The sequence below is a fragment of the Physeter macrocephalus genome, chromosome 2 (assembly GCF_002837175.3).
Source record: "Physeter macrocephalus isolate SW-GA chromosome 2, ASM283717v5, whole genome shotgun sequence".
Lineage (NCBI taxonomy): Eukaryota > Metazoa > Chordata > Mammalia > Artiodactyla > Physeteridae > Physeter > Physeter macrocephalus.
Window position 1 is genome coordinate 58,748,059 of NC_041215.1, and position 9,429 is coordinate 58,757,487.

Consider the following 9,429-nt stretch of genomic DNA (forward strand, 5'->3'; position numbering starts at 1 on the left):
AACTCAAAGGGTATGGAAGACGGCTGTACAACCTCTGATTAGGAATGCTGGGGGGCCCTCAGCATCCCACAGTCCTTCCAACTCTACGACTCGAAGAGAACTTGAAATAGTTTGCTTACTGTCAACTTTCGTTGAATCATTTGCTGAATCATCATTTCCTAAAGTCACTGTGACTCACACATGGTTCATAAGCAAAGCTTCTATCTTCATACCCCAAATGCGTTGTTTGAATCTGTAAGAAAGAAGATAAATTTATAAACAGGGGGTTTATTTTTTGCCTTTAACTTACATGTATTTCTCATATTTTAACTCTCTACTGTGATATATTTAAAAAGAACATCACTACAGATAGTATGCTTGGACAGCACAGTCAAAATGTCCTCAAAACCCAGGGAGTCAAAATTGATGTCCTGCTCTCTGAACCAGCCAGATAAATCCTCCTATTAGCCTAGAAATCTCTGCTCAGCACCCCAGACTCAGCTTACACCTGTCTGGGGCGACCGAGAGAACTCACTAACCTTCTTCTTAAACAAGTAGGGAAATATTGTCCATTTCTATTGTGAACCTGCTGTGTGACCTTGGGAAAGTTACTAGCTTCAAGACTCGGTTTCCTCATGTGAAATATAGAGATTACAACAGTACCTAGCATACAGAGTTACTGTTAGCATTAAATTAAATAATACATGTAATATACTTTTTGCAATATAGGACACATGGGAAAAAAAAAGTTTAGCTACTATTATTATTCTTAACTTCATTGAACTTTATTAGAAATTACTATAAAGAAAGTGTGTATATATATATATATACACACATATATATATACACATATACAATGAAACTACAACTCAGTCATAAAAAAGAATGAAATTTTGCCATTTGCAACAACACGGATGGACTTGGAGGGTATTATGCTAAGTGAAATAAGTTAAACAGAGAAAGACAAATACTGTATGATATCACTTTTGTGTGGAATCTAAAAAATAAAACAAACTAGTGAGTATAATAAAAAAGGAAACAGACTCACAGATATAAAGAACAAACCAGTGGTTACCAGTGGGGAGAGGGAAAGGGGGAGGGGCAAGATAGGGGCAGGGGATTAAGAGGTACAAACTACTATGCATAAAGTAAATAAGCTACAAGGGGGACTTCCCTGGTGGTCCAGTGGTTAAGCCTCTGAGCTTCCACTGCAGGGGGCACAGGTCTGATCCCTGGTTGAGGAAATAAGATCCCACATACTGCATGGTGCGACCAAAAAAAAAAAAAAAAAAAGCTACAAGGATATATTGTACAATACAGGTAATATAGCCAATATTTTATAATAACTAAAAATGTAGCATAACCTTTAAAAATTGTGAATCACTATATTGTACACCTGTAACATGTAATATTATACATCAACTATACTTTAATAAAAAGAATTGTTTTAAAGAAAAATACTAAAGAATTATGCCCTATAAATCTCTTTCATGTAAAACAAGTCTGAAGATAAGCAGTCTTGGGCTAGTATGCAGCTTCCAAGCATTATTAATGACCCAGTCTCCTCCTTTTTTCCTCTAGAAATTTTAGCATGTGATACCCATTTTCAAATCACCTCCTGGTCCAACATGGTTGCTAGAGATCAAGCCAAATCATCTACATTCCAAGTAACAGGAAAAAAGGGGAAAGATAAACACGCACTTTCCTAGAGTCCCCCAGAACATTTCTGCTTGTATCAATATTTTATAGGCCGGAACTCATCCACATGTTCACACTTAACTGCAAAGGAACTTGGAAAAAGTAATCTTTAATTCTGAGCAGTAAGCAGCTCAGCTAAAAATCACGGTTAGATTACTAAGGAGGAGAAGAAAAGATATCAGAGTAAGTAACTAGCAGTTTCTGCCAAAACCTCCAACCTCACTTCCAGCTGAATCTGCTGGCCACTCGCTTTCACTGGTCCTGTCGTTCAGGGGCTCACCTGCTCAGTGTCTCCCAAACATTGCTCTTGTGTGCCCTTGTGCATCATTCCTCCTGGCTTGGAGCACCTCCCAGCTTCACTTCACTACTCTGAGGCCTCCTTTTTCAAGGCTCCTGTCAGGGCTCTCCCCATCCACAGAGCATCCTGATGCTATTTTCCACTGAAATCCAGAAAATGCCACCCCTGTGTTTTACCTTGTTATCTGAAATTTACCTCTACAGTGACCATGTAAGTCTGTCTGTCAGGCATAGGGCCGATTTTGTTTTTAATCAAGTTCCTGGCAAAGTAAGTTTCTTACTTACTGTTAATATTCAATATATATTTGTTTCTGTTATCAATGACAGTGATAGACAAGATCTGGACTCAGAGTTTAAAAGTTTGAGGAATTATTCCAGCTGGTCAAATTCCCTTTGCTCCTGTGAGTAGATTCATGAAACCAACCCTCCTTGGAGTTAGTTTCCAAAGAAAGAGAAGATTTAGGGAGTGGCAAAATTTATATAAAATTCACAGGGGACATTTAAAAAAGTCTTTATAAGCCCTTTTTATGGATAAAGTCAAGGCTTCCTGGATAGTTTCTGGTCTCTGTTTAACTTTGCAAAGGTTACTGAAGCTCTTAGAGTTTCATTAGACAATCTAATGAACTCTGACCCTCCCATTACACAGATGGGCAAAGTGAGATAAACTAAGCCTAGAGATAAAATGTCTTGGCCCAGGTAGTGCCAGAACTAGGGGACTGTTTCCAGATACGCTCCAGATCCCTTACCACTAAGCCACAGCACAATGACGGAGGATCTTTGTTTCCATTTCTAAAGAAATGAGATGATTAATCACTCTGCTGTACCCATCGCTCTCCTCTAGCCTCTCTGTCAGCAGCCCAGATTCAGACTCTCCAATCAATTGAGGAATGCCAGTTCTAAGGAATTTACATGCTAAACAAATCCAGACTTCTGAAGGCCTTAATTTAGAAATGGGGATTCCAAATCTTATCCTATCCTCCCTTTCCAGCCTTTTGGTCTCTATGGAGCGAGCATTCCCAATATCTAAGCAGACAAGCCATTTTATTGCCATGTCATATTTACAGTTTAGAACTTGCTGTTGTGCTGTGTTTTCTTTTCTCAGATCTAGTCCGCAGACTAAATAGGAAGGTGACATCAAACAGTTGGGCAAACACAGCTGTCAGAAGCTGCCCCGAGCACTCTGGGAAAGCAGTTGGTCTCCCTCCAGTAACACCCAGGGGCAGGCTGGCACTGAAAGGTCATTGGCTACCAAATAGCAAGCTCACTCTGAGGCGCCTGAGATGTGACGGTTGTTTGGAGTCCACTAATGCTGATTTTACTCAAGAGTTTGTTGTTTTTCAGGGCAACCATGGATTATTATGACTACTAACATTTGCTGTTTATTGAGTGTCTATGGTGTAAAAAGAAAAGGGAATGTGTCCATCTTCAAAAAGCTGGCAAACACACTACATGTGGGCTGGGAAGGGGGTACATTTCGTTCTGGCTGATCAACAGATGGTCCCACAACAGCCCTTGGAGGCCTCACAGGTCACACAAACCCACTTCTCATTCCCCACCTGGGCCACAGAGGTGCTGGGACCTTCGAGGGCAGAGGAGGTGTGGAGTGGGGGAGGGGAGTGTTGGCCATAAGCCCGAGTCACACATTTCCAACCTCTTTTATTTCCAGAGAGCCACATGGGCATAAATTGCAGCCAAGACAGTGAAGTCTCCTACAGTAAATGCAAGTAACTACAGACAATAAAGAGAACTCAAAAAGACTCCAAAAAATGACTCCAAGCAGATTCTTCATAGCACCATGGGTTTTATTGAAAAGTGGAAGGAACTCTAATATCTTCAAATCCAGTCTCCCTGTCCTCCACACAACAGTCCTGTCAGATAAATTTTAGTGCCTGTTTGAACCATTCCAAGGTCTGGGATTCCTCAATTTTGTGAGGTAGGTTTATTAGTAATGCCCCGCTTTGGTTCTGTAATTGTTCTATGGGAAATCTTTGAGTGGCAAGGACCCAGACTAGAGTAAGAAAGAGAAGTAAGAAAGAATCAAATTCTGCAGAGTTCTGTAACTTAAACAATACCATAAACAAAGTCAAAAGACAACTGGTAAAAAAAAAATTGCTATACATACGAGAATGAGTTGAACTTCCCTAATATAAAAAGTTGTATAGCAACTTGAAAAAGGAATCAAATTTTAAAAATGAGAAAAGGCTATGAATAGGCAGTTCACAAGATAAAAAAGGACCAATAAGCAGATGAAAAGAGCTTTTATTGCACACATTAGAAAATTGTAAATTCAAGCAATAAAATGCCATTTTTCACCAGTGCTTGACTAATGTCAAATCATCGGACAATACCCAGAATAGGCGGAAACAAACACTCTCATACTTTTTTTTTTTTTTTTCCGGTACGCGGGCCTCTCACCGCTGCAGCCTCTCCCGTTGCGGAGCATAGGCTCCGGACGCGCAGGCTCGGCGGCCATGGCTCACGGGCCCAGCCACTCCGCGGCATGTGGGATCCTCCCGGACCGGGGCACGAACCCACGTCCCCTGCATCGGCAGGCGGACTCTCAACCACTGTGCCACCAGGGAAGCCCCTCATACTTCTTGAAGAGCAATTTAGTTATGACTATTGAAATTTAAAATGAACACAGCCTTTGAAATTTAGTTCATAAGTATACTTTTGTAAGTACACAGAAATATTTTCAGCAATATTTGTAATAGAGGAATTTTTGCAATAGGAGAAAGTAAACAATTTAAATGCCCATTGATAAGAAATTGGGGTAATAAACTGAGGTACATCTAACATGGAATACTCAGAGCTGTTAAGTCGAATGAGGTAGCTCTACATGGGTAAATATAAAAAGATATCTAAGACATATTAAGTAAAAAGCACAAGGTGTGGAAATGTGTATATGAGCTTATGTATGTAAAAAATTATATATGCTTGTATGTTCACAGAAATTTCTGCAAGAAGACACAAAGTATTAGCAGTAGTTACCATTTATTTGAAAATTAAAATATGCAAAGGCAATACTGTATTTTATCTCTGGATACATGCATATAGAGCAAGTAGAAAATATACTGGAGCTCAGACATAATAATATAGTTTAAGAGGGAAAGAGAAATGAAACTGGCAAGGGCCCCTTAAGAACTTAAAAATATATTTTAATGTTTTGTTTCATTATAAGTATTTAAAGGGGAGAAAAAGAAATAAAAAAGAAGACTCATTTGACTCAAACACCCGTTAACCTTTATAAAATCTCTTAAAATAATCAGTGAGACAATGATGACTCATTTTTTATTTTTAATGTGAAAGCCTGTAGCGAGTATGGATTAACATTTCCTTGGAGAAATTGGATCTACTTGGTAGAACATTCTTGTGCTCATCTTCGTTTACCAGATTTTTCTATTAATATAGTCTGAAATGAACAGTTGTGCTTTCATGGCGTGTTTCTGTTTGTTGTCAAACACAGCTGATATTTCATCAAATTAGCAGCTTTCTTTGTGCTGGGGAAAGAGTCTTACCTTCCTCACCCCACTAAGGAAACCTCTCACAAAAATTATTGGACCTTTTGTAAATCATGCATCTCCAACAAAATATTACTGGCAGATATTCTTTGAAACTTGCAAAGAATGGGTCTTCATTTTCAGAAGTCAACATGTTAGAACTGTTCACTCTGGACTGTGGGCTGGGTTCTCAGATCTGCGCTGAGGAATTCTCAAATATCCATAAACGTGCTCCTGCTTACAGATCTCCACTGACGCCTTTGGGAACACTGTGCAAAACGATTCAGAATCCACTACCCAGATTGCTCTGTAAGAGCAGAGAGGTGGGCTCAGTGACTTGGCACTAATTGCCCTATTGTCCCTCTGATTCAGGAACTCACAGTGACAAGAGATGATAATGGCATTGAGCGATGAAACGTAATGTGGGTGGAAGACATTTCTTGCTTTGGATACCAGTAAGTGGCTTACCTCTTTATACTATACACATTTTACTCTCAGAGTATTACAACTGAGTTTTAAATATACAGTGGAATTTTCTCCCAAGCACTGTGCCACGGACACAGTGGTGAATATCTAGTGAGAGGCTCTCATCTAAAAGTCACTTTTTTAGGAGACAATTTCCTACCCAGAAAACTGGTTAAAACTCTTCAGTAGACAGCCTAATTGGCTGGTTCTAACTTCCTAACTGGAAGCATGCTGGCCACAGATTACCCAAAGGAAGTTTTAATCGTAAGAAAAACAATCACCAAAAAAAAAAAAAAAAAAAAAAATCAGCGTTACATACTCTGTTACCAACAAACCCCAGAAACAGTATGTTTCTGCAAGATCTCTGATGGTGTCTGGATGGATTCCATTCTGAGATACTCCGCTGGCAGAGACCTTTCTGGCAAAGCCTGCTGTCCACTGTCCTCCCACCCATACAGCAAGCCTGTTGTTCTTCTGCTGTCCTCTCTGCACTCGCTCTGCGGCGTCTGGAAGGCAAGGGTTTTTGCACGGATGTCCATCTTACTCCTCTTCCAGCGGCCTTACTCATCCATTAGAGCACGCTAGGTCTCCCTGTTGTTCCAGATGCTCGCGGGTGAATGAAGCCTCAGGTATACTGTTGACTTGGCCAGTAGGTACAGCTCCTCTCTGCAGCTCTCAAGATGAGCCTTTCTTCATCTGAAGCTTTGCATTATTTTTATCATGTAACAGCTACCACATATTAAGCCCTGGTATGCTCTAGACCTCACTGTCCAGTACAGGAGCCAAGAGTCCCATGTGGCTACTGAGCACTTGAAATGTGGCTAGGTCAAACTGAGATGTGCTGACAGTGTAAAATACACAATGGATTTTTAAGACTTAGTATAAAAAAACGTAAAATTTCTCATTAATAATGTTTATGTTGATTATGTGTTGGAATGATAAGATTTTGGATACACTGGGTAAATAAAATACATTATTAAAATTAATTTTACATTAATTTTACTATTTCTTTTACATGTAGCCACTGGACAATTTAAAATTACATATGTGGCCCACATTATATTTCTATTGAATGGTGTTACTCTGGACGCATGTTCATTCATCCATCCATCCTTCAAATATTTATTGAGTGCCTATACTAGGGTTCAGGCACTAAAGCAGGTGCTAGATGCATGGTGGGGTTTGTGAAGTACTCAAAGCCTTTGCCCTCATGGAGACAGAGAGTAAATAAGAAAGCAAAAAGATGGATAATCACAAAACTGGGTAAGTGTGACAAAGAAACAGCCAGAGTATCACAATAGATAACAGCAAGGGTCAGAGGGTGAGACCTATTTACCTGGAGTGGCCAGGGAAGATCGCACCAAGAAGGAGACACTGGTATTGAGACCTGAGTGGGATGAGCCAGACACGTGAAGAGGAGGAGGAGGAGGACTTCCGGAGACAGAAGGGTGTGTACGGAGGGTCCTGTCAGCGAAGGCGGCTCATGGAAACATGCAGGCCTAATAGGTCAAGATAAGGAGTTTGGATTTTATCCAGTGGGAAGCCAAAGAAAAGATTTAAGAAGGGTGGTGGCTTGATCCATTTTATGCTTAAAATACCTTCTTTTGGCAATTGTATGAAGAATGGATTGGAAGTGACAAAGGAAGATGCTGTACGTGTAAGAGGCACTTGTAGCAGTCCATGTTAGAGGGGGTGGTAGCTTATTCTAAGGTGGTGGCAGTACAAAGTACTCAGTGTATTTCACTTGTCCCCAAGTCCTCCAGGTTTGGGGGCTCAAAGGGATACAAAGACTACAAAATGCAAATAAATGGATAACTAGGAGAGTCCAGCTCCCTTCCTAATATTTCTGAGGAGCGCCAGAGAGGAAGTTACATCTTCCTGGTGGTTCTTCTCACCACTTGCTCCCAGTCCCTAGACGCAACTCTTGATCCCCTATTGACATCCTGTGGCCTGCCCCCGCCTGCTCTGAACATGACCTTCCACTGATTCCTTAAGGCAGTGTTAATACAAATCTAAGGAAGCTGCACAGCTTCACTGAAGACACAGGAAAGGGTAACAAGAAACTGGAGCACCAAAGAAAAAGCAGCCATCACTTCATTATCTACTATGCCTGTTGGGAAGAACACTCTGGGCTTATTCCCCCATTGCTTTTTCCTCTAGTTCCAGGGTCCAAACTGCTTTCCTTGGGTTTCAGGGAGAAAATTTGAAAGTCTCACTGCTTCTTTACTCAGAGCAAGCTACATTTATACCCACTATATCCCAACCTCTCTGATCCAGTTGGGTCTGGACTGTGCCTCTCAGAAGTAGGTGGCCCATCAATATGCTTTCCTAATCAAAAGGATAAATTTTCCTCTGTTGAGGATGTTTCATGTGGAAGCACCTGAAATTAGGTTTTTAAATTACATTTTCTTTCCTCCACACTTGTATGATCTCATTTAATTCTCATTACAAAGTAGAAATTATTCCGATTTTCCAAAGAAAAGTGAAGCTAAAAGAGGTGGCTCCGAGATTAATTTGCTCCAAATTATACAATCAGTAAGGGATGGAGAGACGATTCAGAACTGAATCCAGCTAAAACCCTGGCTGGCCACCACCAGCCTCCACCACCTCCCCTGCAGAGATGGGGCCCAAGGGCAAGGCCAGTTTTCTCCTCACAGAACCGCCGCCTGCCTCCCTCCCTTTTGGAAATCCTTTTTGCCTAGATGTCTAGAAATTCAAGGACACATTCTGTAAAATCTGTGTGTCCTTCCTCAGTGAGTGGAGGAAACAAATTCCCAGAAATGGGCAGAGCGAGGTAAATATGTAGATAAGAGGGCAGGAAAATCAAGAAATTAACACCTCACAGCCTTGACTGTTTTTTAAAAAAATTATGAAGCAAGGTTGTCTGCTGAGCTTGGGGAAAAGAAAGTAAGGAAAATGGTAGAGGAGAGCTGAGCTGTCCACTGAAGTGCTGCAATACCTCATGTGGGTGAGAAGGGGCACCTGCTGTGGGTGGAGTTAGGTGCTTCAGGAGACACTCTACAAAATGGGATTCCTGTTACTCGGCTATTAATGCATCCGCCATTATCAGGGTAAAGGCAATTCCACTGTACTCTAAGAGATAAAAATCTCACCCTGACCAATGGAATGACATTTTAATACCAAGCACTTTGGAAAGTTCCTGGGGTTAGCAAGGGGTCCGGGGATTAGCTATTCAAAATTAGCTACATTGTCGTTTTGAATAGGAAATCCTCTCAGAAATGCCTCTCATATCATATACTACAGGCAACTGTGTCAAAGTCTGCTCTTCAACTCTGAGACCTTCCCCTTTCCTAAAATTTTTCCTTGAGTCTAAAGAGGGCTCTTTTGAAAAGTGCATTTTCATATTATCATGTCCCAGATTCTTATTTAGAAGCAGGAGTTTTCGAATATAAATTCTCTTGAACCTCTCTTGAACTCTTCCCCAAATCCTCTGCATGGAGTTGTTGGGCCAGTGCCTGTCACAGACACC

General features: G+C 40.8%; 1 long non-coding RNA gene across 1 annotated transcript; it reads left to right on the forward strand.

The window, feature by feature from the left end:
• The first annotated feature begins 3,262 nt into the window (after window positions 1-3,262).
• On the forward strand, window positions 3,263-5,934 carry LOC114484055 (uncharacterized). The gene is made up of 3 exons (XR_003676561.2): window positions 3,263-3,543; window positions 3,641-3,907; window positions 5,847-5,934. It is a non-coding gene; the product is annotated as an uncharacterized lncRNA (long non-coding RNA).
• Window positions 5,935-9,429: the final 3,495 nt, after the last annotated feature.